Here is a 27196-nt window from a genome sequence, read left to right on the forward strand (position 1 = left end):
GGAAAAAGACATCAAGGTTGGATCAATATGCAATTGGATGGATGGAAGTAAATAAAAGTCAGTGTGAATTACAAATATTCAAGATTTATAGAAATCCTACATGTTTTACACACAAATGATAAATAAATCCAAATCCACAAAACATTGGCAGACAATGGATTACCAAAATTAGTGAAAGATCAGTAACTATGTGAAAAAAATTTCAAATGGTTATATGGATGGCACAATGTTCTTCCATGCATGAAAAGTATATATCTGTGGCTGTTTTGTTTGTACATGTGAAAATTAGTGACTGGGAATAATTTTCTGTTATATATACATATATATATGTTCTTGGGCCACACCTGTTGGTATTCAGGGGTTACTCTGGCTGTGCATTCACAGATTGGTCCTGGTGAGCTCAAAGGACCATATGGGAAGCCAGGTATCAAACCTGGGTTGGCCACATGCAAAGCAAGCACCTTACCTGCTGTTCTACTTATCTGTCCCTAATTATTAGCTTTATTTTTAAATAGCTAATTCCCTTCAACCTTCCAGATATCCAGTCTTACTATCACTTTATTATATTTCTTTTTCTAGTCCAGTCAAAATGTTTTTCCTCAAACAATTTTCAAACTTCATGAACATTTTCAACAGAAAGTAATAAAAGAAATACCTGTAGAATTTTCTAGATAGGAAGAGTTTATCCACCAAGTATTTTGATACCTGAAATATTAACATAATCATGTATAAATTGTCTCCATGAAAATTAATGACAGGGACTGGGAGATAGTTCAAAGGTCTAAGAACATTATTTGAACACAGAAGACCTGGGTTCAACCTCTGGTACCATTTGAACTCTCTGGTACCCCTGCACACTGCCAGAAGCAAACCCCAGTCATTGGGCCAGGAGCTGCCCAGAATATAACTAATGTGGAGCAAAGACTAAACAACCCCTCTCAAAATTCCACATAAATAAATAAAATTAACTATAATTTATTTATTGTGTAGTAGTTGGGGGGTCACACAAATGGCATCTAGTGTGCTCAGGGAACCATGCAGCAAAGGGAATTGAATCCACTTTTCCCACATGTGAATCACACACACTCCAACACTTAAACTATCCCTCTAGCCCATAAAATTAACAGTATTTTGATTTGTATTTCAACTTTTTTCCGGGCAGAAAAATCTTATCACTTTGCATATTTTACTGCCTTTTTTCAGTCATGGGCTCCTTACAACTTTGTTTCCCTCTCTCTGTCCTCCTAGTTGGCCTCTTACTCTTGTGCCATGTTCCCCTCATTTATGCGATTTTCATTCTCCTGCCCCTTGGAACATCCTGGGATCCTATACAAGGCAACATTTCCCAAACTGAGAAACTGGCCTAGAGGAACTGTAACTCAGGTTTGGGCCACAAATTTTGCACTGAGGTTTTAAATTCTGCGATCCAAAAATGCCTCTGTTGTTGCTTCATTATTATAATATATAGCATATAATAATATGATATGATATGATATAATATAATTAATATAATATAATATATTCTAGTCCTACAGTCCAGCACCAGCAGCCATAAAAGGGTCTGCCCCTTTAAGTAAGACCCTAGTTGTGATTGGCTGGCTGAGTCTATAAACACCACCACCACCAACCCCACCGGCCCCTGGGTTGACTTGGGTGTGGAATGTTGTTGGCAGTTAGAAGAGATAATTGAAGGAGCAATCGGGTTGAACTGTTTCTATCCCTGGCTATGTCTTTTCTCCATGATTTGGACAGACCTTTGGCTTCCTTTAGCTGTATCTTTTTGTTCCTTTCACCTGGTCCTCAATCTGAGCTTGCCCTGGTCCCATGCCCATCTTTCTCTCCCTCATTCTCTCTCTCTTGGACCAGGGGTTTGACATAGGTCCCTGGGCTTCTCTAATAAAAAATAAAAAAACAGATATTTGTACAAAGAGTCTTGCCTGCAAGGCCCCATGGACACCAGCAACATGGGCCCATCTCTAGAAGTTTGGCTCTGACAGGAATCTATTCTATTTTTCCACTAACATTATTGTTTGAAGAATAGCATAACTTATTTCCCTCTATTATCTGAAACAGTAAGAAAAGAAACTAGCACTCCCATCCCTAATGTCTATTCAATCTCTCCCCTGTATCCATTCATGAGAAGTCAGAAAGCTATTGTATGAAATTTTCATAAAATAGTGAGGACTAGCAAGAACTATATTCAAAAGCCTGAGAAATGTCATTATGGATACACTGAAGTATTTCAATGTTTTAATTTTTGTTATGTGTATTACTTTCAGATGAGGCATTTAGTTACTTCTAAGTTTATTGTCTCCTAAAATAAGAAAAGTAAGTCATAATTAAGTGAACTTTGAATGGTGTGCACACTTTTGAATTATGCTATCTGAAATATTTGCTGTAATAAGTACTTGTCCCTCTCTTCTTTGTAATGTATATCAATAAAACCACAAAATCTTCTATCAGTACAAATAGATGCTCAGAGATATGCTTAACTTTGGGGGGGGGGTCACCCCCGGTGATGCTCAGGGGGTTATTCCTGGCTATGTGCTCAAAAATGTGCTAAGTGCTCCTGGCTTGGGGGACCATATGGGACACCAGGGATCAAACTCAGGACTGTCTTGGGTCAGCTGCTTGCAAGGCAAGCACCCTGGCCCCATGCTTAACATTTTTATTTATTTACAAACTAGGTCACAAAACTATGAGCTATGTATTGGATTGTTTTTCTCAAAAAGACTACTTTCAAAGTGGCATTTATACAAAAGAGAGCCTAGAAAATATGTCACATTTTATTAATTAGTATAACCTCAATATCCTGCTCAAATGCCATCTCTAACTGAAGATCTACCAACTGCCTCCTCCCTGCCCAAACATTCACTCACACACTCACTCTTCCTTGAACTTCTCCATTGCAAATTTTTCCTTTCTTAAAAATATAATTTTGAATTGTGCACTTGAATGGTTTAAATCTCTGATCTTCCATGATATGAAACATGCTTTTAAATTTTTATTAAAACACCATGATTAAAACATTCATAATTGTGTTTTATGAAGCATGCTTTATACTAAAACCTTTAAAGATACGCATTTCCAAGATAGATTATCATTTAGAAATGAATTACTTATATTTACTGCTGCCATAATTTAAGAAAAGTTAAAATCAGAAAGCCTGCTGGGTTCCCCCAGTATAGATGGCTGAGAGAAGACCTCAAAGAAAGGGCACTTTCTTGAAAAGTGAGGGTGGTATTTCTCAAGCTTAGTAATAGTTGTAAACAATAGTTGCAAACATTTATTTGGCCTAATAAGAATCTCCCTGCTGCTGTACTAAGTATGTCTATAGTTGAGTATTTACCTCTTAGATGACAAAATTAGTACACAAAAATATGGCCTTGATTAAATAACACTTTACCTGGAAAAATCAGTATCAAGAGAAACCTAAAAATAACTTTGTAATCCTCAAAGTAAAGTCAGTCTTTTAAAAGATGTTCTGTATTTTTAAATTTTTCATTTGATCACTCAAATGAAAGAAGCCCTTCACCGGAACACCTGGCAAACTTGATAATTTTTAAATTAATATCAGAATTGCCACCCAAGGTCTAGCCTAGGAGTAAAAAGCTTTGAGATGTTAAAGTTTGCCCTTAGATACCAGAGAAGTCTCTGGCTCAACTCCCCTCTGTCTTTTAATTAGAACTTATCATTCAGATTTGTAACCCACATTAATGGCCTGTGAATTGTCTGTTGTGAAGAAGCTTATAGATCAGACAGTATGTACTGATAAGCTTGTTGCTAACAAGAAAGTACAATTTTTAACCTTGCAGGAAAGCAGTTGTAAGCGGTCTCTCACACATAAAATTCATGTTTAAATACACCCCTGTAGCATTCAATAAGCACACACAATTATGATTCACCACAACAACTGACTGTGTCTCTGTCTTTTGCCGAACCCTGCACCCACTTTCCTGGGGACCCAGAGAACGTGTCCAGACAAAGAGGTCGTGGCATGTACTCATTGTTCAAGATGTTTAGGAGGGTTGGAGCACTAGTACATAGAGTAGGGTATTTTCCTTGCATAAAACTAAGCCAAGTTTGATCCCCAGCACACTGTATAGTCCCATAAATTCACCAGGAGTAATTCCTGAGTGAAGAGTCAGAAGTAATCCCTAAGCACTGCCATGGTGACCCAAGATCAAAACAAAAATCAAAAGAAAGATATTTAGGGGTTCTCCAAGTGATGTTTAGGAGCCCATGGATTCCTCTAATAGCTACTATCAGCCAACCAGGCCAGTGATTTGATATAAGGGCTACAGGATATGGCAATGTTGTGTCAGAAATTACCTAGAACACCCCAAGAGTGCTCAGGACCTTCCATGCCCATATATGGTAATGCTAGAAGGACCATATTGTGCCAGGGATCAAACCAGGATTGTCAAGTGTAAAGTATATACCTTAATCCCTGCACTATATCTCCCTAGCTCTTAAAATATTTTCTTTTCATTTAGGGGCCACAGCAGGCAATGTTCATGGGTAACTCCTGGCTCTGCACTCAGGGACCACTCCTGACAGTGTTTAGGAAACCAAAAAAGATGCCAGGGATCAAACCTGGGTATAGGGATCAAACCAAGAAAAATGCCCTATCCACTGTACTATTACTCCAGCCTCTCAAAAAGTTTTTTTAATGAAGGTTACTCACCTTATGGAAAGTATTTAAAGATGGCCTAGGTCACATATTATCTGTAACAGCATTTCGGAATTTCAATTTTAGGACTATATGCTAAATGAATTTTTATTAAAGGTTTGACTTTAAAAGGAGGTACCCTTTTTCCTCAAATATAACCCATAAGCTCCATAAAGCCAAGAACAATCTTTTTATGCATTTATATTCCAAGAAATCTTAGCACAGGGTTGTTAAGTAGGAGTGGTCATCAAAGGATTAATGTTGCCAAGGGTTCATCTCTAGAAAACTTACCAAAGATAGATAGCAACCATCTCCTATCAAAGGGAATCCCATTGTATAAAAACTACTTACCATCACATGCACATTGGCATAATCACCTTTCTTTTTCCAAATCTGAATAAAGGCAGATTCAGTCCTACCCCAGTGGCCAGATTTCTCAGATTAGCTGGACTGTATTTCCCTGTATTCCCCACACAACAACAAATGGTTGTTAGAGGAGCCAAGTCCCAGAGAAGTTCAACAGAGACAGGTCTGAGACAGTCTCTCCATTCTAGTGTCATCAATTGTAACATCAAAAGTGACCTCAACTCTTCCAAATTATAGCAGCTCTGTGAGTAACACACAGGATGCTGGCTCAACTTGATACACACAAATTAAAGAATGCAGCCCAGAAATAAAAAAGAAAAACAGGCAAGGATGATTACCAAATAGGCTCTGGGTGGAAAGGTGTCTGCCTGTTGCCCAGGCATCTTCAAAATCTGGAAGGACCTGAGGGGCAGAGTTGCTCAACTGCGTACCCCGAGTAACAAAAGAGAAGAGGGCAGCGTTCTCCGTGGTCCCAAACCACAATCTCCACCCTCTGTTTAATTGCATCAGCCAGAAGAACTAGGCTGGGCTTCTGCAGCTTTCCTACAGTGGCGGAAATTCTGAAAAGGCTAGTCAGAAGCCTGAGAGATGTGATAGGAAAGCCAGGCATTGGAGCCACTGTCTGCATCCTAGGCTACTACTTTTGTGACGCAAGTATTCGATTCTAAAGAAATGGGGTACAATTTCCACAGGGGCAAAGCCATTTTTAGGCAAGGGAAACAGTATTGCAGGAACATTGTCATTCCTATCTATTATAAACAGAGTCACTGTCATGGTGGCACTTCCGGGAAGCAGACCATCATCCTGGGCTTCCACCTGAAAAAAAAAAATCACCTGAGGTGCTCAAAATCATGAAAAATATCTTGGCTGTGATAGCCCCAGCAAATGACTCTACTGCCACCAAGCCAGAGGCAGCCAGCGCTTCAGAGACCTTATCCACCAGCACAGAGTGGACAAGGGGGTTTTCCCCCAGGTGTGGGTCCCTGGCAAACACTCGGCCTGGGGAGGTCCCAGGTTCATTGTTTTCAGCCACATAAAGCTTCTGTGAGGTGGATGGAAGCTTAGAGTAATGCCAGCAATGGACAGTTGGGTGCTGAGCAGGGACAAGCCAAGGCCAGCCGCAGTAATCACGATCTGGTATTCACTGATCAGCTTCCTGTCCAGTGGCCCATCGGTCAGAGTTGTCAAAGGAAGCCTTCAGCTTAAAGGCACCTCCGCTAGACAGGCAACAAATGACCTTGCCATTGGCACCGAGCGCCTCATTCTTTCCACTAAGGAAAGCAAACACGGTGCCAGGCACAATGTCCTCGGCTACTGGGCTGAAGAGAGTGATGAGTGTCACCTTGGGAGCGTGATCGTTCACGTCCATTACCTCCACCAGTAATGTGGCTATGCTAGCTAGCCAAAGGCACCCTCGGCCCTTGCTTCCATATAAGCCTCCAGTAATGTTTGGGGAGAATCTAGTGAAGCTAAAAGCCGCACCTCCCCACTTGTGGGGTGCATGTGAAAGTGGTGCACCCAGTTTTGCTTGTGTGCTATTGCTTAAGCAGTACCGAATCACCCTCCTCCACCCATTGGAGCCTTTATTGTGGTTCGAAGCCTGAACTCGGAATAACACGGTCCCCGTTGTGTGTGGTCTCGGGCACCCTGGTGCGGTACACCGGGCGCTCAAAGACGGGTCCAATGTCGTTGGTGTCCTGCACAGTAACGGTTGCTTGTGAGTCCACGGAACGCGCTGGTGAGCAGTGAGCAGCGAACACTAGGCGTTGAGTGGCGCTCTCTTCGTGATCCAGTACCAGGTCCGGATATTCGCTGCCGTCCACTGGTGGCCAGTGGACAGTCCAGACTAAAGTGCTGGCTGGAGCTCAGGCTGTATCTCAGCGCCACGTTGCTGCCCTTGTAATCATCTCGGGCACTCAGGAGCCTAAAGCAGGCTTCTAGCAGCAGAAACTCAGGGATATGCAGCTGCACGTCATTGTAGAGGAGAAGCGTCCTTGGTTTGGACGTGAACACGCATCTTGTGCAGCTCCAGTGGGTCCGCGAGCATTAGCTCAAAAGTGAGGACACAGGCAGCTTTCGGCTCACGGTCTGCCCACTCTTGGACCACCAAGCTTCTGCTAGCCAGATACACCTCGAAGTAGGGCTCGCTGTGATTGGTGAAAGAAGTTTCTCAAGGACAGAGAGGCTGCGGACACTTCATGTCCACTGCAATGTTGCTTATGGCTAAGCCCCGCTCCATCTCCCCCAGCAGGGAGTGTTCCATCTGCCCCACAGCGCACAAACAGAAGCGCCATCCTCCTCCAGCCCACCATGCTCCCTCTCGGAGTCCCCGCTCCACCGAAGTGATTCAAGGGCATGCTCCGGACTCCCGGCGAGCTCTAGCCTGGTTTAAGGGCGAGGGCTGGTAGGTGCTAGAGAGACCGCCCCAATTCTGCGGCCAGAGAGCTTGCAGTGCCGGGCTGGCCCGCAGCTGGTCTGACAGCTGTCTGGGGAGGCGGCGCCGGCCGGGTGCGGAGGAGCGCAGCGCCGCCTAGGGGTGCCAGGAGACCGCGGGGACACACGCCCTTCCAAGCAGGATTTACGAGACAAGGGTTCCGGGATCAGGCGCTACAGTACAGGGTATGCAAGATGCCCAGCCTCACTCTGCGGCAGGTTTAAAGTTCCTCCAGAACACGTTTAAACCGGGGAGCTGCCAAGATTTCAAGAGGGATAAATTGGGAAGCTGTGTCCTCTTCTAGCGTCCTCAGAACTCTGCTTTCCTAGGCACCAAAGCGATAGAACGCACAGCTAGGTTCTATGTTCCAGTTTTTGCGAATCAGCAATTTTATCTCTTCCCCCAGCGGGCAGGCTAGGAGTGCTTTCCAGGCAGCCAGAACGCTCCGCTCCGGGTGAGAGGAAGTTCAGGAACTAGTCAAATGCAAACATCAGACGCTCAGAAAAATCGACAAGCCGCAAAGGAAAGATAGTACAAAGGATAGGGCCTTTCACGCAATGGACTTGGGTTCAATACCCAACACCACAAATATTACCACAAAATCCTGAGCCCCGCCAGGAATGATTCCTGAGCTCAGTTACAGAGGTCAGCCTTAAGCACTACAGGGTGTGCTTCCCCCAAAAAATTAATAATTCATACCCCAAAAGGGAAAAATGCCAAGAAGTGAAAGGGAAAGAATAGATACAGTTCATAGTATGACAGGGAGACTCGTTTGTACATTAAGAATCCTTTGTAGGGGCCAGAGCAATAGGACAGTGAGTAGGGTACTTGCTTTGCACAGTCAATCCAGGTTCCGTCTCCTCCATCCCATAAGATCCCCTGAGCCCGCTAGGAACAATTCCTGAGCTCACAGCCTAGAGCAGATCCAGATATGAGAGGGGGGAACCCTACTTTGTAAATATCTAGAAAAACAGTTTTCTCCAACTTTCTTAAAAAATTATACTGGGGGCCACATCTAGAGGTTCTGGGGTTGGAGGCATCAGAGTCACACCCAGAAGCACTAAAAGGGTGCTGGGTGCATGATGTCCACCTCCAGCTATTTTTAATGAAACTTTTCTGAAGTGACTAGTGATTTACCTAGGCAGTGATGAGCTCTATAAAGCATATCTCTGAGTTGCAAGAAATCTTTCCAAAGTTGGCCTAGCAGGCTACATCCAGTGGCTTTTTCTGAGTGAAGGTGAACTAAAAAAGACTAATTTAAATTTCTTACTCAAATCTTTATAATATAGCAGTGTTCAAAGTCAAAAGACAAAAGCTAAACATAGATAAGGAACTGAAGGTCTCAGAATTTTCTATTTTCTGGTAGGAAAACTGCCTAAAAGTCTTGACAGCTTTTGAAGCTCAGTACAAGAGACATGGGGGTTAATCAGTTAATTCTCTTACTCTATTGTATAGTTTAATGTTTTTATAATTTTTAAATTGCTGATTAAAGTGGAAGTGAGTCAGTGGGTCTACATTCTGATCTTAGTTTAAAACCAAGAATAGGGGCTTGGCAAGATAATTAATTGTTTGCCTTGCAAGCAGTCAACCCTGGTTTGATCCCAGCACAGCATATGATGTATCAAGTATTTCCAAGAGGGCTCTCTAAGCAACACCTGTGTGGCCCAAAAACCAAACCAAAAACAAAATCTAAAACTAAACATGGGTTAATGGCAGGAAGATGATTCAAAGGGCTGAATCCATGCCTGGCAGGCATAGGGTCCTGGTTTGATCCCTGGTACCACCCAAGTTAGCAGTGCTTGATACAACCAAGAGGTCCCCAGCACCAACTAGAGAGGAGCAACAAGAAAAATAAATTTATTTTTTAAAAACTAAAAATAAGAGTGTGCCATGAAGAAACAATCATCTTCCAGAGACTCATAAACTCAAGTTACTCCTAAACCCATGCCCAATTTCTTCCAGGGAAAAGGAAGGGGCGGGATGCAGTGTGAGGCAATAAAATATTAAATGCTCTAAGCTGCCTCTCAGAATTAAAGAACCAAGGGATCACTGACACCTGTCTTAGATAAAATTAAAGAAGGAAACACATCAGCCCTGTGTCAAGTGTAGTAGCAGGTTTCAAAACCAAAACTGTGTCAGGGACCATGATTTGTGTTTCCTCAGTTAAGTTTTATGCTGTTAGCTCTAACAACATACATCTAAGTATATGGGTGGGGGGAAGGATATGTTTCACTTTTCTATTCGCAGCAGATAAAATTTGCAGCACCTAGAGAGATGTCTGACCATTTGGAAGGTTTCTGACTTTTAGACCTGTAGCCAACCTAATAAGGATTATGTGTGAATGTGAATTAGGAAGTGATGAAAAAGAAAGTTCTGACAATGAGCATGTAAAATCTTGGCATAAAACTCTTCCCAAGATGCTGAGGGATAGTACAGCAGTTAAGATTTTTAAGAACCTTAGGCTTGAACTATGTTTGATTCCCCAGCAACCCATCTGGTTCCCCCACTTCCCTGCTTCAGCACTGCCAGGAACCCTGAGCACAGAGCCAGGTGTGGCCTAAAAAAAATAAAGAGGTAAAATAAAAAAACTCTTCCTAGTCCCATTCTCAAACTTTTGGCTTTCTTTTTCTAATTTTGTTAGTTGCACTGCCACTGGATTCTATTTTAAAATAGTTTCGCTTGTGTCAGGGATAAGTGGGTAACACTTTCCTCATAGGATCTGTCCTACCATAAGTCCCATCTTTGGGTACAACACTCCTTTTTCACACAAATTGGGATTTGTTAGAAAGCTATGTTCAAGAGATATCTAAAATATATATATATACATATATATATTAGGTTTTTGGGACACCCTGCAACATTCAGGGGTTACTCCTGGCTCTGTGTTCAGAAATCACTCCTGTCAGGCTCGGGGAACTATATGAGAAGCAGGGGATCAAACCAGATCAGTCCCAGGTCAGCCATGTGCAAGGCAAATGCCCTACCACTATGCTGTCACTCCAGCCCTTCTGGAATCTTTCTTTTTTCTCTTTTGGTTTTTGGGACACACCTGGCAGTGCTTAGGGATTACTTCTCTCTGCACTCAGGAATCACTCCTGATATGATCTCCTGGCAGGATCAAGAGACCATGTTGAATGCCAGGGATTAAACCCAGGTAGGCTGCGTGCAAGGTAAAACATTCTACCCACTGTACTATCATTCTAGCCCCTTAGATATCAGAATATTTCTGATCTGAAAGATAAGGCTCAAAAGTTCTGCCTTTCCAATAAGATGATTAGGTAAATATTAGCATCATGAATTAGCAAAAATTCCATTAGCATAATATCTCATTTTGCCATTTTAAGTTATTGTTCATAGCTTTTCTTTAAATTTTATTGAAACCATTGTGATTTACAAATTCCTCATATTTGGATTTCAAGCATACAGTGACAGTGAGTTAGGGCCATTCCCACCACCAGTTGACTTCCTTTTGTCCACCAACGTTTCCAGTGTGCATCCCATACTACCACCCTTAGCCACCTGGCCTGCCAATGTCACGGGCCCATTTCAGTTTAGATTGTTATAGTTTATGTCTTTTGATTCTATTGTTGTTGACTTTGGCTTAGGTATTTAGGTATATCCCTTTTCTATCTCCAAAATGCATCTCAGACCACTTGGCTCCTGGCCCCCATCTTCTTTTTTTCTTATCAATTTTAAATAAAAATACTTAAATATGAGGTAAGACAAAGCAATTCATGTCCAAAGGTTATGTCCATAGCTTTTAAAGCTTAGGTATTTTCAAGCTTCTGATTGATCATAAGTACAACTGTAAGTAAACTATGTAAAAAAAATATTTCATTGTAAACATCATTTATGCTGAACTCTATTGCCATAGCTGTTATTATAAAGTTCTTCCACCAAAGTTGGCCTTAAGTTGTAGATTTTAAAAGATTTCTAGTCACAATGTAAAAAATTCCATTAAAATTCCTGAAACCAAGTAAGATAATAGTAAATCTGATATTACCATAAAAGTGGTCAGCAAAAGAACACTGTATCTTCTTTTTTTTGGGGGGGGGCCACACCCGGTGACGCTCAGGTGTTACTCCTGGCTATGCGCTCAGAAGTCGCTCCTGCTTGGGGGACCATATGGGACGCCGGGGGATCGAACCGTGGTCCGTCCAAGGCTAGTGCAGGCAAGGTAGGCACCTTACCTCTAGTGCCACCGCCTGGCCCCATGGACACTGTATCTTAAGATTTTCTTTGATTAGGACTATTTCCTGAAAATACATTGCATATTTATAGAAACTAAATTAAAAGAGAGATATCACAATCACATTAGTAAATTTCCATCCTGTAAAGCAGCTCAATGAAGGGTAGAAATCAAATTTATTTATTTATTTATTTTTAATTTATTTTTTTAAATTTATTTATTTAAGCACCTTGATTACATACATGATTGTGTTTGGGTTTCAGTCATGTAAAGAACACCACCCATCACCAGTGCAACATTCCCATCCCCAATGTCCCAAGTCTCCCTCCTCCCCACCCGACCCCCGCCTGTACTCTAGACAGGCTCTCCATTTCCCTCATACATTCTCATTATTAGGACAGTTCAAAAAATCAAATTTAATAGAGTATATGTCCTTTAGGAATAGAATTCTCTCATCTCTTGTCACTCAATTTCTTTTCTGAGATATTTAACTAAACACAGAACACATAGCTAAAGCATTCTTGACACCCAATATCCTCACTTTTTATTCATTTTTTATTTAAAGCATTGTAATTTACAGTTGTTTACAGTTGGATTTTAGACATACGATGTTTCAGGACCAATCCCACCACCAATCACAATCTCCCTCCATTAGTGTTCCCAGAGTTCATCCCCTATCACCACCATCCCTTCCTGCAAACATAACAGGTCTATTTTTAAGTTTGGTTGTTAAACTTTGGGTATCATGATTTCATTGTTGTTGACTTTGTAGCTTGGATATTTAGTTCTGTCCTTTTTTAAGAACACCAAAGCACCTGCATCCCCTTGGTCCCTGTTCCTGATTATTTTCTTTTTCCTCCACTCAATTATTTCCTTCTCCTCATTATACTCTGAGGCCAAGTATGTCATTGTAAGTCTTATATGTCATTCTTTTTTAAGTTAAGCTATTTATAACAGCACAAAACAACGGGAATTCTTTCCTGTTTTCCTAATAACAACAAACCAGTTTTTCGACATGACACAATAACATAAAAAGTATCATGAACCTTTTAAAATAAATTTTTATAATTACCAGCTATGTTTACTATTTTTTAAGTTTATGTACTTAATTTCTCATTTAAAATATTTTTCAATCTGACCTTGTTATATTACAGTTTGGTCAAATACACTCCAAAAAGAGAAGATCTAGCGCTTTCATCCTCAATAAAACATACAAGTAAAAAGTTTAAAATTGAACTGGAGGGTCCAAGCTGTGGCTCAATGGCAGAGCATCTTATCTGTCTTGCTTCTGTTTGATTCCTGGCATTGCATAATTCTCTCCTTCTTCCCCCCCCAAGCACCAGGATGAAAGTAACGCACCACGTGTAAACAAAAAAATTTTTTTAACTGAGCCATAGAGATAACTCAAGGGGTCAAGCATATGCTTTACAGAAAAAAGACCCATACTCAATCTCTGGCATCATACAGTTCCCTGAACACAGAGTTCTGGGAAGTCCCAGAACACAGAGTCAGGGGTAGCCCTGAAACATTGCCATGTGTGACCTCAAAACAAAATTTAAAAATAAAATCACATTTGGTTCTTTAACACTTACATTACACACATTTTCCATGATGGATTGAAACAAAAATATTATAAATTCTAAATACTATAAATTCAAGGATCAAAAATTCCAAGATTTTAATACATTTTACTCAAATTTACTAAACATTATGTTAAAAAGATAGTCCAATTAAATCAACCAACATAATTTAATTAAACTGCTAATGTCATTACATACCTACATATTTGGTATATAATCATACTAGATTTTCCTCTAAGGTGCTGATAAGTTTTTGTTGTTGTTTTGGTGTTTTGCCCCCATGGTGCTCAGAACTTGCTTCTGGTTCTGCATTCAGAGATCATTCCTAGGCCCAGGAGATCATATGGAATGCTGTCGATTGAGCCTCATCTGAGTTAGCAACCTGTAAGGTGGTTAAAAGGCCAACCTGCTATAGCATCTTTTTCCTTTTGCTTGTTTTGGGGCCACACCTAGTGGTGCTCCAGAGATCAAAAGTCACAGAGCTAAGGAATGCAAAGACCGAACTAAAAAAATATATATTAGAGGACTTATCAGCAGAAGTGATGAAGCGATAGTTCAAAGATTTTAAAAACAAGGCAGTGGAGCTTACCTGAACAGCAAGAAAGTAAAAATAATTTTAAAAAATAAAGATAGGGGCCTGTGGAATAACTGGTATACATTATTCGCATGTGCCAGGCCCAAGTTTGACCCCTGCAACACTGCATGGACCTGTGAGCACTGTTGGATATAGCCAGATAGGAGCCCTGGTTATCCCTCTCACTACAGAACCCAAAAATCTCTGCATCTCAGGCCCTAGTGCTACCCCATCCAGCCTGGTTGGCTGAGTATCACTAGAAATGGTCCCAGGCCACTGAGCACTGCTTTAAAACTTCATCAAAATTTAGTGGTCTATGAGTGACAGCTAGCAAAATAGCATTCACATTACATGGATTGCAGAAGGAGAACAGAGAAATGTGTTTTCAAAAAAATATATCTTATTTTAAAAAATAATGGCTGAGAAGTTCCCCAATCTAGGAAAGGAAACAGATATGAGGCAAAGGAAACACACAGTTCCAAACAAAATGAACCCAAAGATTCAGAAAAATCTGAACAAAAATTAGGCAGATTTATTAAGAGAAAAAGAGAGCACAAATAAAATCATAACAGGAAGATGCAATGGGTCATAAGAGATAACTATAAATAATTAAATTCCAACAAACTAGGAGGAATAAATTCCTAAAATCATACTCTTCCAAGACAGAATCGGGAAGAAACAAAGAATCTAAATAGGAGAGATACTGGTACAATGTGGGATTTCTCAGTGATTTCGGGCAATGTTGGGAGAGAATAACCACCATCCCAAGAATTCCGAATAAATTTTTATTACTTAAACAAAGAATTTGAGGGGGCCAAAACAATTGCATAGCAGATAGGGCACTTAACTTGCCTGTGGTCAGCCTGGGTTTGATACCCAACATCCCATATGGTCTCCCATCCCCACCAAGAGTGATTCCTGAGTGCAGAGCCAGAAGTAACCTCTGAGCACCACTTGGGTGTGGCCCAAAAATTTAAAAAAAAAAAGAATTTGAATAAACAAATAACCAGTAAGGAGAATTAATAAATAATAGGAAGCAATTGGGGACCACAATAGAATAGTTAGGTTGGTAATGGGTAAAAGAGATCAGAAAGTACAAATGGACTAAAGAGAGTTCAAAAAGTTGAAATGCATACTTTGCATGTAGAAGGCCTGGGTTTATTCTTGGCACCATATGTACCCCCATCACTATGCCAGAAATGACTCCTGGCACCAAGCAAAAAGTAGATCCTGAGACTTAGGAGTAGCCCAAAATAAATTAAAAGAATAATAAGATTACAGTTATTTTTAAAGGATGTGCAATGTACAGCAAGGGACTAGAATATAATATGATATCACAAATTGAAAAGTTCCTTAAAGATGGTAAATGAACATTACAACAATCCCATTTTTCAGTGTATGCAAATGTCAAAGAATTCATGTACTCTGAAATAAAAATATATGTAAATTAATTATGTAAATATTTCAATGATAAAGATGATACAAGGAAATGGCAGATATAAATCCAGAAATATAAAAAACATTGTGTGAAAAATTAAATAATCTAAACAAAATTCAGACTATGATTTCAACTAACAACATGGAACTGTAGGATCTAGGGCTCAAAGGTAAAGAAAGAAAAAAGAAGAAAAAGAAGAGAAGAAAATAAGGGAAAAAAAGAAAATGGACTGAATATTTATTTTTAATTTATTTTCTTATAATAGTGTCTTTGTTTAAGCACTATGATTATGAACATGTTTGTAGTTGGGTTTTCATTAAAAAATAAAAAAATAATAGTTTGTGTGGAACCGTAAAAGACCTAGGTTAGCCGAATCCATATCAAAAAATAAAACAAGAAACCGGGAGGCATCTCTGTACCTACTTTGAAGATCTACTACAAAGCCATAGTGATCAAAACAGCATGGTACTAGAACAAAGACAGAGTCTCAGACTCTGTCTCAGAAGAAAATATCCAGTGACATAGCTCTAGATTTATGACCAACTAATCTTTGACAAAGGAGCTAAGAATCTGAAATAGAACAAAGACAGTCTCTTCAACAAATGGTGTTGGAACAACTGGATAACCACCTGCAAGATATTAAAATTTGATCCATACCTCACACCTTACACAAAAGTCAATTCAAAAATGGCTTAAAGACCTGTATATCAGACCTGAAGCCATAAAATTCATTGAGGAAAACAGGCAGAACAGTCCAAGACTTACCCCTCAACAAGTCTTTGATGATAGGATGCCAATGGCAAGAGCTATAGCATCAAACCTAAATAAATGCCACTACATCAAACCAAAAAGTTTCTGTATGGTAAAAGAAACCAGGACTAAAACTAGAGGACACCTACCGTATTTTCTAGCATATATGACGACCCCCTAATTTTGCAGTTAAAACGTAGGTTTAGGCCTATATTCGCTATATCAGACAGAATATTCCTGTGCTGCAACTGTATGTACCACAGTGAGCCAATCACAACAAGCAAAGGTTCAAAGATTCTACTGTAATAGACTTCCTCTCTGACTCTGGCCAATCTGAGCAGGCTTTTTATTGTGTAGATTCTGGTCCAGAACATTGTCTAATTTGCATGCATAAAAAGCCTGCTTGGATTGGCTGAGTTAGAGAGGCGGTCGGAGCAGCTTTGCAGTGATTGGTGCAGGATCGAGTTGGAAAATTCGTTTTGTGGCAATATTCAGACAATTTTTGTTTAGCGGCATACTGAAACATTTTTCGGGATATACTCGGTGTATATCGGTGTATAAGACGACCCCAATTTTCGGTTGACTTTTTTGTTTCAAAAGTCGTCTTATACGCCGGAAAATACAGTAACTGGGGAAAAATGCACTCAACACATCAGACTTGATATCTAGGATATACAAAGTACCCACAAAGATTAGCTCCACAAAACATTTTTTAAAAAAAATCAAAATATGGGGAGAGAAAATGAATAAACACTTCTCTTCAGAAGGCCAACAAATGGCCAACAGAAACATGAAAACATGTTCATCATCACTTATCATTAGGGAAATCCAAACCAAGACAATAATGAGATATCACATTACACAGTGAGGATGGCACATATCAAAATTAATGGGAATAATCTCTGTTGGTGGGGATGTAAGAAAAGAACTCTCATCCATTGCTGGTGGGAATGGTGCTTGGTCCAACCCCTATAAAAAACAGTATGAAGGGTTCTCAGTAAACTCAAAATTGAGCTGACATATGATACAGAAATTCCTCTTTTGGGTCTATACCCCCAGGACAGAAAAACATTCATCCAAAATTGTGTATGCATACTGCTATTTATTGCAACACTCAGTACAATTGCTAAGACTTGGAATCAACCTAGATGTCCAACAACAGATTAGTGGATCATGAAGGTGTGGTACATATATACAATGGAATATTACATAGTGGTAAGAAATTATACAATCATGCAATTTGCAGCAACATGGATGGAATGAGAAGATAATATGTTAAATGAAGTAAGCCAGAAGAAGAGGGATATAGAATGATACCACTTATATATGGTATTTAGAATAACTGCATGAATAAACACAATGGTTAAATGGTAGATATATCAGACACTGTAGGTGTCATGGTATAACAAGAAGAAAACAAATTAAGTGAAGAAGAGAAACACAAAGCCTTTATTCTCTTTTATACTACAAAGAAACCTGCATAAACGGAAACAGCTGTTTAGATTGAACAGGTGTGCAATAAATTGCTCATTGGAGGTCAATAATAATGTTCTAATGCTTTTATCCACAGAAACAGGTGCAGAATGCATTTGAAAGCCAGGGACTCACACTACAGTGCTCAATATTAAAAAGTGTTAGTGTCCTTATTTTATTATGTCTAAAATAATTCTTTAGCTTCTTTGTCCACAGTGGATCTTGCAGATATATTTTCACATTTCAGTGCTCTATCATATTAGATTCCAAATACAGTGCTCAGTATGGCAACGTCTTGACAAAAATACTCTAATTTATCCATTTTCCTTTTTATTACACCTGCTATTTGATCTAATGATTATGTCCACAGAGACCACTGAAATAGGCAACTGTCCACCAGAGACTTATTACAGGCCCCATTTATTGAGTATATATTTGCAATTTATTTTTAACCCAAGCTACTGTATTACTATATCATAATGCCCATGTTGTCAGTTTGCTTTCAGGAAAGGAACCTGGATGCTCAAGACATGATAGACAATACTACATGGGGTAGACTGCTCTATTGTGCTCACTACCATATTTCTAGTACTCTAAACATGAAAATTATGATTGTTCTAAATGTTCCATGCACAATCTAACCCTTGAAGCTTTGCGTTAGCAAAGTTGACCTTCACCTTTGATGAAGTGCCTAGAAATTGGAAAAACTTTTCCCCCATGTTCTGGCCTTATATTTTTAAGCACTCTGACCCATTCCATAGGGGTCAGTCCCTCAACTGCAATCTACAAATAGATATCCAATGTCTGTCTATATGCGTTTGAGTGTGTATATGGTGGACTCCTTCATGTCTGTCTAATCTGTATTGTACATAATTCCTGCCTATATTGTATATAGTCCCAGTTACATATTATCCCTCCCTGCCCACACATCTACCACCTTATAAATCCTAGTCTATCTGCTCACCCCCTCATACCTAGCCCATTATCTCTCCCTATTTAACCTTCTTTACCCTCAGTTCTGAACTCCTCAAAACCTTCCCTGGCAAGCTGCCAGTTCACTCCTAAAGAGAATGGACACCCTCCCATCATGCCATATCTCACCCCAGGAGGAAGCTGCAGCTACCACTTACTTCTGCTGACTCATTCTATGCAACCCTTTTTTTCCCATCTATCCTCACTGTGCTATCATATTCAGCTCCAGGGATACCCTCAGCTCGAGGACACTACCTAATCCTTGACTACTGCAAACCATTTCTCAAACTCCACAAGACCATGGTGCAGGATGAAAAATGTGCTCTGGGTTTTATCCCTCACCTAGATTATCTCAAAAGACTTAAAGAGGATATCTATATTTCTTCTATATGTTTCTGTAGATGCATTTCCTTAATAGTCATAATTCTTTTTTTTGTTTTGTTTTTGGGCCACACCCGGCGGTGCTCAGGGGTTACTCCTGGCTGTCTGCTCATAAATAGCTCCTGGCAGGCACGGGGACCATATGGGACACCGGGATTCGAACCAACCACCTTTGGTCCTGGATCAGCTGCTTGCAAGGCTAACGCCGCTGTGCTATCTCTCTGGGCCCAATAGTCATAATTCTTAGTGTTTATTTCCATATGCAGAGGTAGCTTTCCCCATCCCTTTTTTGGATCTACTTAGTAGGAAATTCTAATAGAAAAGTCTTGCTTAAGATCTGAGCTCGAGCCCACAATGACAAATCCTACAGATAGAAATAGAATATTGAAAGCAGCAAGATGAAAAAGGGAAATTACATTCAAAGGATCATCCTTAAGATTTACACCAGACATGTCACAAAAAATTCTCAACGCCAGAAAACAGTGGTGGGATATTGTGATAAGACTAAGTGAAATGTATGCTTCACCTATAATACTGCACCCAGCCAGACTCATGTTCAGGTTTGAATGAAGGATACATAGCTTCATGGATGAGCAAAAGCTCAGAAACTTTAAAGATGCAAAACCAGCCTTAAAATAAAAACTGAAATGTCTACTTTAAGACAAGACAGATCAACAGACACCAAACTTATACACAAAGATGACATTAAATCCCATGACAATCATCTCCCTCAATGTCAATGGACTAAATGCACCAATTAAGAGATACAGAGTGGCTAAATGGACCAAAAAGATGAATCCAACCTTCTTCTGCCTACAATAAACACACTGGAATAGTCAGAACAAACATAGACTGAAAAACAAAGGCTTGAAGAAAATCATACAAACAAAAAAACCATTAAAAAAGCTGGGGTGGCCATATTAATATCAGACAACACACACTTTAGACTCAGAAAAGTTGTAAGGGACAAAGTTGGACACTTCATACTAATCAAGAGATATGTAGAACAGGAAGAAATTGCACTACAAAACATATATGCACCCAATGAGAGGCCAGCAAAATATCTAATTTATTGACAAATTTGAAAGAGGATATTAAAAATAAGACAATAATTGTGGGAGACCTCAACATGGCCCTGTCACAACTTAATAGGTCAACCAGACTGAAACCCAACAAATATATACTAGCCCTGAAAAGAGAAATGGAAGAAAGAGGCCTAGTAGATATATATAGGACACTCCATCCCCAGAAACCTGGATTCACATTCTTCTCTAAAATACATGGGTCATTCTCCAGGATAGATCACATGCTGGCATATATAGCATACCTCCATAAAATCAAGAGAATATAAATTTTGCAAGCTACCTTTGCTGACCACAGGGCTTTAAAATTAGATGTAAACTACAAAGGGACACAAAAGAAGAACTTTAACAACTGGAAATTAAAGAGCCTGCTACTGAACAACCAGTGGGTCTGAGATGAAATCAAAGAAGAAATCAAAACTTTCCTAGAAACAAATGACAATTAAGACACAAACTATCAGAATCTATGGGACACAGCAAAAGCAGTACTGAGAGGAAAGTTTATAGTTTTGCAAGCACACATCAGGAAGGAAGAAGGATCATACCTGAATAGCTTAATGATGCAGTTTATAAAATTAGAAAATGATCAACAAAAAAACAAAAATAGGGAGACAGAAGGAAATAACAAAGCTTAGAGCATAAATCAATTAAGTGAAAACCCCCCCCAAAAAATCCAAAAGATCAACGAAAGCAGAAGTTGGTTCTTTGAAAAATTAAACATGATTGATAAACCATTGGCAAAGAGAGAGAAACTAATAACCTGTATTAGAACTGAAAAAGGAAAGATTACTACAGATATTGCAGAGATTCAAAGGGTAATCAGAGACTACTTTGAGAAACTCTATGCCACCAAACATGAGAACCTGGAAGAAATAGATAAACTCTTGTAGTCTTATAACCTTTCACAGTTGAATAAGGAGGATCTAGCATATCTAAACACCCACATCACTGAGGAAATTACAATGGTAATCAAATGTCTTCCCTAAAGCAAAACCCCAGGCCAGATGAATTCACTAATAAATTCTTTCAAACCTTTCAAGAGTAACTACTACCAATCCTGGCCAGGCTCTTTCATGAAATTGAAAAAACGAGAACACTTCCAAACAGCTTTTATGAAGCCAACATCACCTTGGTACCAAAACCAGACAGAGATGCTGCTAAAAAAAGAAAACTACAGACCAATATCCCTGATGAACACAGATGCAAAGATCCTCAATAAAATCCTGGCAAATAGGATCCAATGCCTTATCAAGAAGATCATTCACTATGATCAAGTAGGTTTCATCCCAGGAATGCAAAGATGGTATAACATCATAAATCTATCAACATAATACACAACATCATTAACTAAAAAAAGAAAAATCACATGATCATATCAATAGACACGGAGAAAGCATTTGACAAGGTCCAACACCCATTCTTGATTTAAAAAAAACTCTCAGCGGGGCCGGGAAGGTGGCGCTAGAGGTAAGGTGTCTGCCTTGCAAGCGCTAGCATAGGATGGACCGCGGTTCAATACCCCGGTGTCCCATATGGTCCGCCCAAGCCAGGGGCGATTTCTGAGCACATAGCCAGAAGTAACCCCTGAGCGTCTAATGGGTGTGGCCCAAAAACCAAAAAAAAAAAAAAAACTATCAGCAAGATGGTAATGAAAGGAATATTTCTTAATAAAGTTAAGGCCCTCTACCACAAGCCAATGGCTTGTACCACAAGCCACAAGACAAGGCTTTCCTCTCTCACCACTTCTATTCAACATAGTACGAGAAGTACTTGCTATAGCAATTAGGAAAGAAAAAGATATCAAGAAAATCCAGATAGGAAAGGGAAAAGTCAAGCTCTCACTGTTTGCAGATGACAAGATACTCTACTTATAAAACCCTAAAGACTCTACCAAAAAACTTCTAGAAACAATAGATTCATATAGCAATGTGGCAGGCTACAAAATCAACACACAAAAATCAATGGCGTTTTTATACACCAATAATTATAGGGAAGAAATGGACATTAAGAAAAGAACCCTTGGGGCTGGAGAGATAGCATGGAGGTAAGGCATTTGCCTTTCATGCAGAAGGTCATTGGTTCGAATCCCGGCATCCCATATGGTCCCCCGAGTCTGCCAGGAGTGATTTCTGAGCAAGAAGCCAGGAGTAACCCCTGAGAGCTGTCGGGTGTGACCCAAAAACCAAAAAAAGAAAGAAAAAGAAAACAACCCCATTCAAATTAGTGTCCCACAAACTCAAATATCTTGTAGTCAACTTGACTAAAGATGTGAAGGACCTATAAAAAGAAAACTATAAAACCCTGCTCCAAGAAATAAGAGAGGACACATGGAAATGGAAACACATACCCTGCTCATGGATTGGCAGGATTAACATAATTAAAATGGCAATACTCCCCAAAGCATTGTACAAATTTAATGTGGTCCCTTTAAAGGTGCCCATGACATTCTTCAAAGAGGTGGATCAAACACTTCTGAAATTAATTTGGGACAATAAACACCCTTGAATAGCTAAAGCAATACCTGGAAAAGGAAATCTGGGAGGCATTACTTTCCCCAATTTTAAACTGTATTACAAAGCAATAGTTATCAAAACAGCATGGTATAGGAATAAAGACAGACCCTCAGATCAGTGAAATAGGCTTGAGTACTCAGAGAATGTTCTTCAAACATACAAGCACCTAAATTTGTATAAAGGAGCAAGAAATCCTAAATGAAGCAAGGAAATACACTTCAACAAGTGGTGTTGGCACAACTGGTTAGTCACTTGCAAAAAAGCGAACTTAGATCCCCAACTAATACCATGTATGAAGACAAAATCCAAATGAATTAAAGACCTGGATATCAGACCTGAAACTATAAGGTATATAGCACAACACATAGGTAAAACACTCCATGACATTGAAACTAAAGGCATCTTCAAGGAGGAAACTGCACTATCTAAACAAGTGGAAGCAGAGATAAACAGATGGAAATATATTAAGCTGAGAAGCTTTTGCACCTCAAAGGAAATAGTGCCCAGGATACAAGAGCCACCCACTGAGTGAGAGAAACTATTCACCTAAATACCCATCAGATAAGGGGCTAATATCCAAAATATACAAGGCACTGATTTATTTACAATAAACAAACATCTAATATCATAAAAAATGGGGAAAATAAATGAACAGATACTTTGCCAAAGAAGAAATACAAATGGCCAAAAAGCACATGAAAAATGCTCCACATTAATAATCATCAGAAATATGCTAATCAAAACACTATGAGGTACCATCTCATGCCACAGAGATTGGCACACATTACAAAGAATGAGAACAAGCAGTGCTGGTGGGGATGTGGAGAGAAAGAAACTCTTATCCACTGCTGGTGGGAATGCCGTCTAGTCCAACTTTTATGAAAAGCAATATGGAGATTCCTCCAAAAACTGGAAATTGAGCTCTCATATAATCCAGCTATACCACTCCTAGGGATATACCCTAGGAACACAAAAATACAATACAAAAATCCCTTCCTCACACCTATATTCATTGCAGCACTATACAATAGCCAGATTCTGGAAAAAACCAAGATGCCCTTCAACAAATGAATGGCTAAAGAAACTGTGGTACATATACACAATGGAATATTATGCAGCCATCAGGAGAGATGAAGTCATGAAATTTTTCCTATACATGGATGTATATGGAATCTATTATGCTGAGTGAAATAAGTCAGAAAGAGAGAGATAGACACAGAATAGTCTCATTAATCTATGGGTTTTAAGAAAAATAAAAGACATTTTTGAATAATTCTTAAGAGACAAATAGAGGAGGGCTCAAAGGTCCAGCTCACGACATGAAGCTAATAACTATACTGAGAACTATCATAGCAATGTGAATCAATGAGGGAAATAGAAAGCCTGTCTAGAGTACAGGTGGATTGGGGTGGGGAGGAGGGAGTTTTGGGACATTGGTGATGGAAATATTACACTGGTGAAGGGGGTGTTTTTTACATGATTGAAACCCAACTACACTCATATTTGTAATCAAGGAGTGTAAATAAAGATATTAATTAAAAAAGGTTAGATAAAGTAGGAGAAACTTCTATTGAACAAAATATCACCAGACTAAAGAGCATATTAAATGAATATAAAAATACAATGGTGGGGGCCGGCGAGGTGGCGCTAGAGGTAAGGTGTCTGCCTTGCAAGCACTAGCCAAGGAAGGACCGCGGTTCGATTCCCCTGGCGTCCCATATGGTCCCCCCAAGCCAGGGGCAATTTCTGAGCGCTTAGCCAGGAGTAACCCCTGAGCATCAAACGGATCTGGCCCGAAAAAAAAAAAAAAAAAAACAATGGTGGGGTTGGAGCAATAGTATGGCAGGTAGGGCTCTTGCTTTGCACATAACTGACCCAAATTCAATGCCCAGAATCCACACATGATTCCCCTTTTGTACTACCTGTCCCCCATAATTTTTCTTTTGGAGTGATGGCTTTGCTTGTGATTGTAGGCTCAAGTATTAATGCTAATTCATTAATGAGCTACATGATTTGGGACAAAGTCATTAACCTACTTGTTCTTCAGACTTCTTACCTATATAAATAATAAAATAGCATATAATTCAGGTTTTATGAGAAACTAATGAAATAAACATGAAAAATTAAATAAAATAAATCTTATTGAGAAGTTTGGCTGAGTGTGCAAACACCACAGTTTGATATGCAACCAATCCTGGTCATTGAAACAACATTAATGATGACAAAGGGAAAGGTGAGAAGGGGAACATAAAAAAGATTAAATAAGATTTTAAAAATAAGAAATGATGGCCCAGAGAGATAGCACAGCGGCGTTTGCCTCGCAAGCAGCCGATCCAGGACCAAAGGTGGTTGGTTCAAATCCCGGTGTCCCATATGGTCCCCCGTGCCTGCCAGGAGCTATTTCTGAGCAGACAGCCAGGAGTAACCCCTGAGCACTGCCGGGTGTGGCCCAAAAACCAATAAATAAATAAATAAATAAATAAATAAATAAATAAATAAATAAAATAAGAAATGAAAGATACATAGGAAAGAATACATAATAAGAAGAAATATGTAAAAAAAATAAAAAGGCATAGGAAAGGAAGAAATACATAAGAATAAATAAAAGATATATAAGAAAAGACTAATATTACTGCTTTGTAGTCTTGAACATAACAAATCCCTAAAGACTTCCATCAAAAGTAAAGCCTGGCCAGGAAGATATCTCCTAATCCAGAGCTCATCACATACCTTTAATGCACAAATACCTGAGTTTAATTTTTGACATCACTTGTGTCTCTGAACAATGTCAGAGCTTAGCAGCCACAGCCAAACCATTGAACTATCTAACCCAGTTTGCCACGTATTTTCAGGAGTAGACCCAGAGTCTTCTGAGCACTGCTTTAAAAGTTTTCCAATCAAAAAGAACTATAGAAAAAACAAAAATTTATTTAATATTCAAATCACAAAAATTCAAATAAAATTTATGTCTGTTCTATGTACTAACACCTAATACCTGAAAAATAAGGAAAACAATTCCATTTGTAATAAGTAACAAAAATCCTTAGAAATAAATTTAATCAATAAAGTGAAATATTTATAAACTAATATATATAATTGATTAACAAAAGTGAGGAAATATGTGCCAGAGAGATAATACAGTGAGTGTGGGACCTGCCTTACACATGTCTTGCCTGGGTTCAATAAACAGGGCCACAGATCCCTGAGCAGATCCCTGACTGGGTGTGGTCAAAAAAAAAGAAATTGAAAACATCAAGAAATAAAAATATATACCATGTTCATGAATAGGAAGTTAGTATAGTTAAAAAATGCCCTCAATACTAAAGCTGTACATAAATGCAGTGCAATTTCTAACAAAATGCCAGAGGTATTTTTTCATAGAACTAGGAAAAACAATCCTAAAATTTGTATGTACCCACAAAAGACTCCAAGTAAAGCATCCTCCAGGATAAAAACAAAGCTAGAAATCTCATGCCCCTCATTTCAAACTGTAATATAAAATAGGGTAATAAAAATATATGGTACTGGCATAAAACAAATACATATACCAAGTTAATAAAATGAAGCCTTGAGAAGGATCTACAACTAATTAATATTTAACAAAGAACTAAGAATGATAAGTGGAATAAGGTTTATCTCTCTTTTTTGTTTTTGTTTTTAGGTCAAACCCGGCAGTGCTCAGGGGTTACTCCTGGCTCTAGGCTCAGAAATTGCCTCTAGCAGGCACAGGGGACCATATGGGATGCCAGGATTCGAACCACAGTCCTTCTGCATGAAAGGCAAACACCTTACCTCCATGCTATCTCTCCGGCCCTAAAGTTAATCTCAATAATCTCTTCAATAAACAGTGATGAAGAGGGGCTGGAGCTATTGCACAATGGTAGGGCATTTGCCTTGTATGTGGCCAAACCGGGACAGATCTGGGTTCGATTCCTGGCTTCCCACATGGTCCCCTGAGCCTGTCATGAATTATTTCTGAGCAGAGAGCTAGGAGTGACCCCTAAACACTGCCAGGTGTGGGCCAAAAACCTAAATAAATAAATAAATCTTAAAAAAAAATAGTGATGGAGAAACTGAATATAGAAAAATAAACAAAAGAATTCACTTAAATCCTTATTTACACTGCTCATAAATATTGTCATGAAGCCATGTAAACTCAAAAACATAAATTTTCTAGAATAAAATGTAAGTAAAATACTAATTTCCATGTTTTGCACTCTAGAGTTCCAAGTATGATGCCTCACACCACTTGGTCTCTCAAGCACTGCCAGGAGCAAACCTTGAGCAGCAGCGTGTATAATAACCAGAGAGAAAATGCTCATTATAATTAACCTTAACAATAATTTCTTTACAGAATACCAAAGCTCCAAGCAACAGCAAAAGAATTAACAAGAGGGACTCTATCAAATTAAAAAATCCTTTTTCACAATAAAGTAAGCAATAAATAAAATGAAATGGCAACTTATAAAAAAAAATCTTTGAAAATCTGAGAAGGGGTTACTATCAAACTATGTGAAAAATCACAAAAAGAATAAACAGGCTTCTTCTGAGGAAACTGAGGACCTGAAGGGAGCCCTGTCCTGTGTTTCTCTGTCTTTCCTGAATTCTTTTTTTGTTTTGTTTTGTTTTTTCGGGCCACATCCATTTGATGCTCAGGGGTTACTCCTGGCTACACGCTCAGAAATTGCCCCTGGCTTGGGGGGACCATATGGGACACCGGGGAATCGAACCTTGGTCCTTTCCTTGGCTAGCGCTTGCAAGGCAGACACCTT

At 39.3% G+C, this 27196-nt stretch overlaps 1 protein-coding gene and 1 pseudogene across 4 annotated transcripts in view; both read right to left on the bottom strand.

The window, feature by feature from the left end:
- Nucleotides 1–7395, bottom strand: part of LOC126027496 (protocadherin alpha-C1-like) — a 63273-nt pseudogene extending 55878 nt beyond the window's left edge.
- The window catches only part of LOC126027836 (protocadherin alpha-C2), a 207957-nt gene that overhangs the window by 127425 nt on the left and 53336 nt on the right, over nt 1–27196 (bottom strand). The gene's annotated exons all lie outside the window — the stretch shown is intronic.

Source organism: Suncus etruscus, chromosome 14 (genome assembly GCF_024139225.1).
Source record: "Suncus etruscus isolate mSunEtr1 chromosome 14, mSunEtr1.pri.cur, whole genome shotgun sequence".
NCBI classification, from domain to species: Eukaryota; Metazoa; Chordata; class Mammalia; order Eulipotyphla; family Soricidae; genus Suncus; species Suncus etruscus.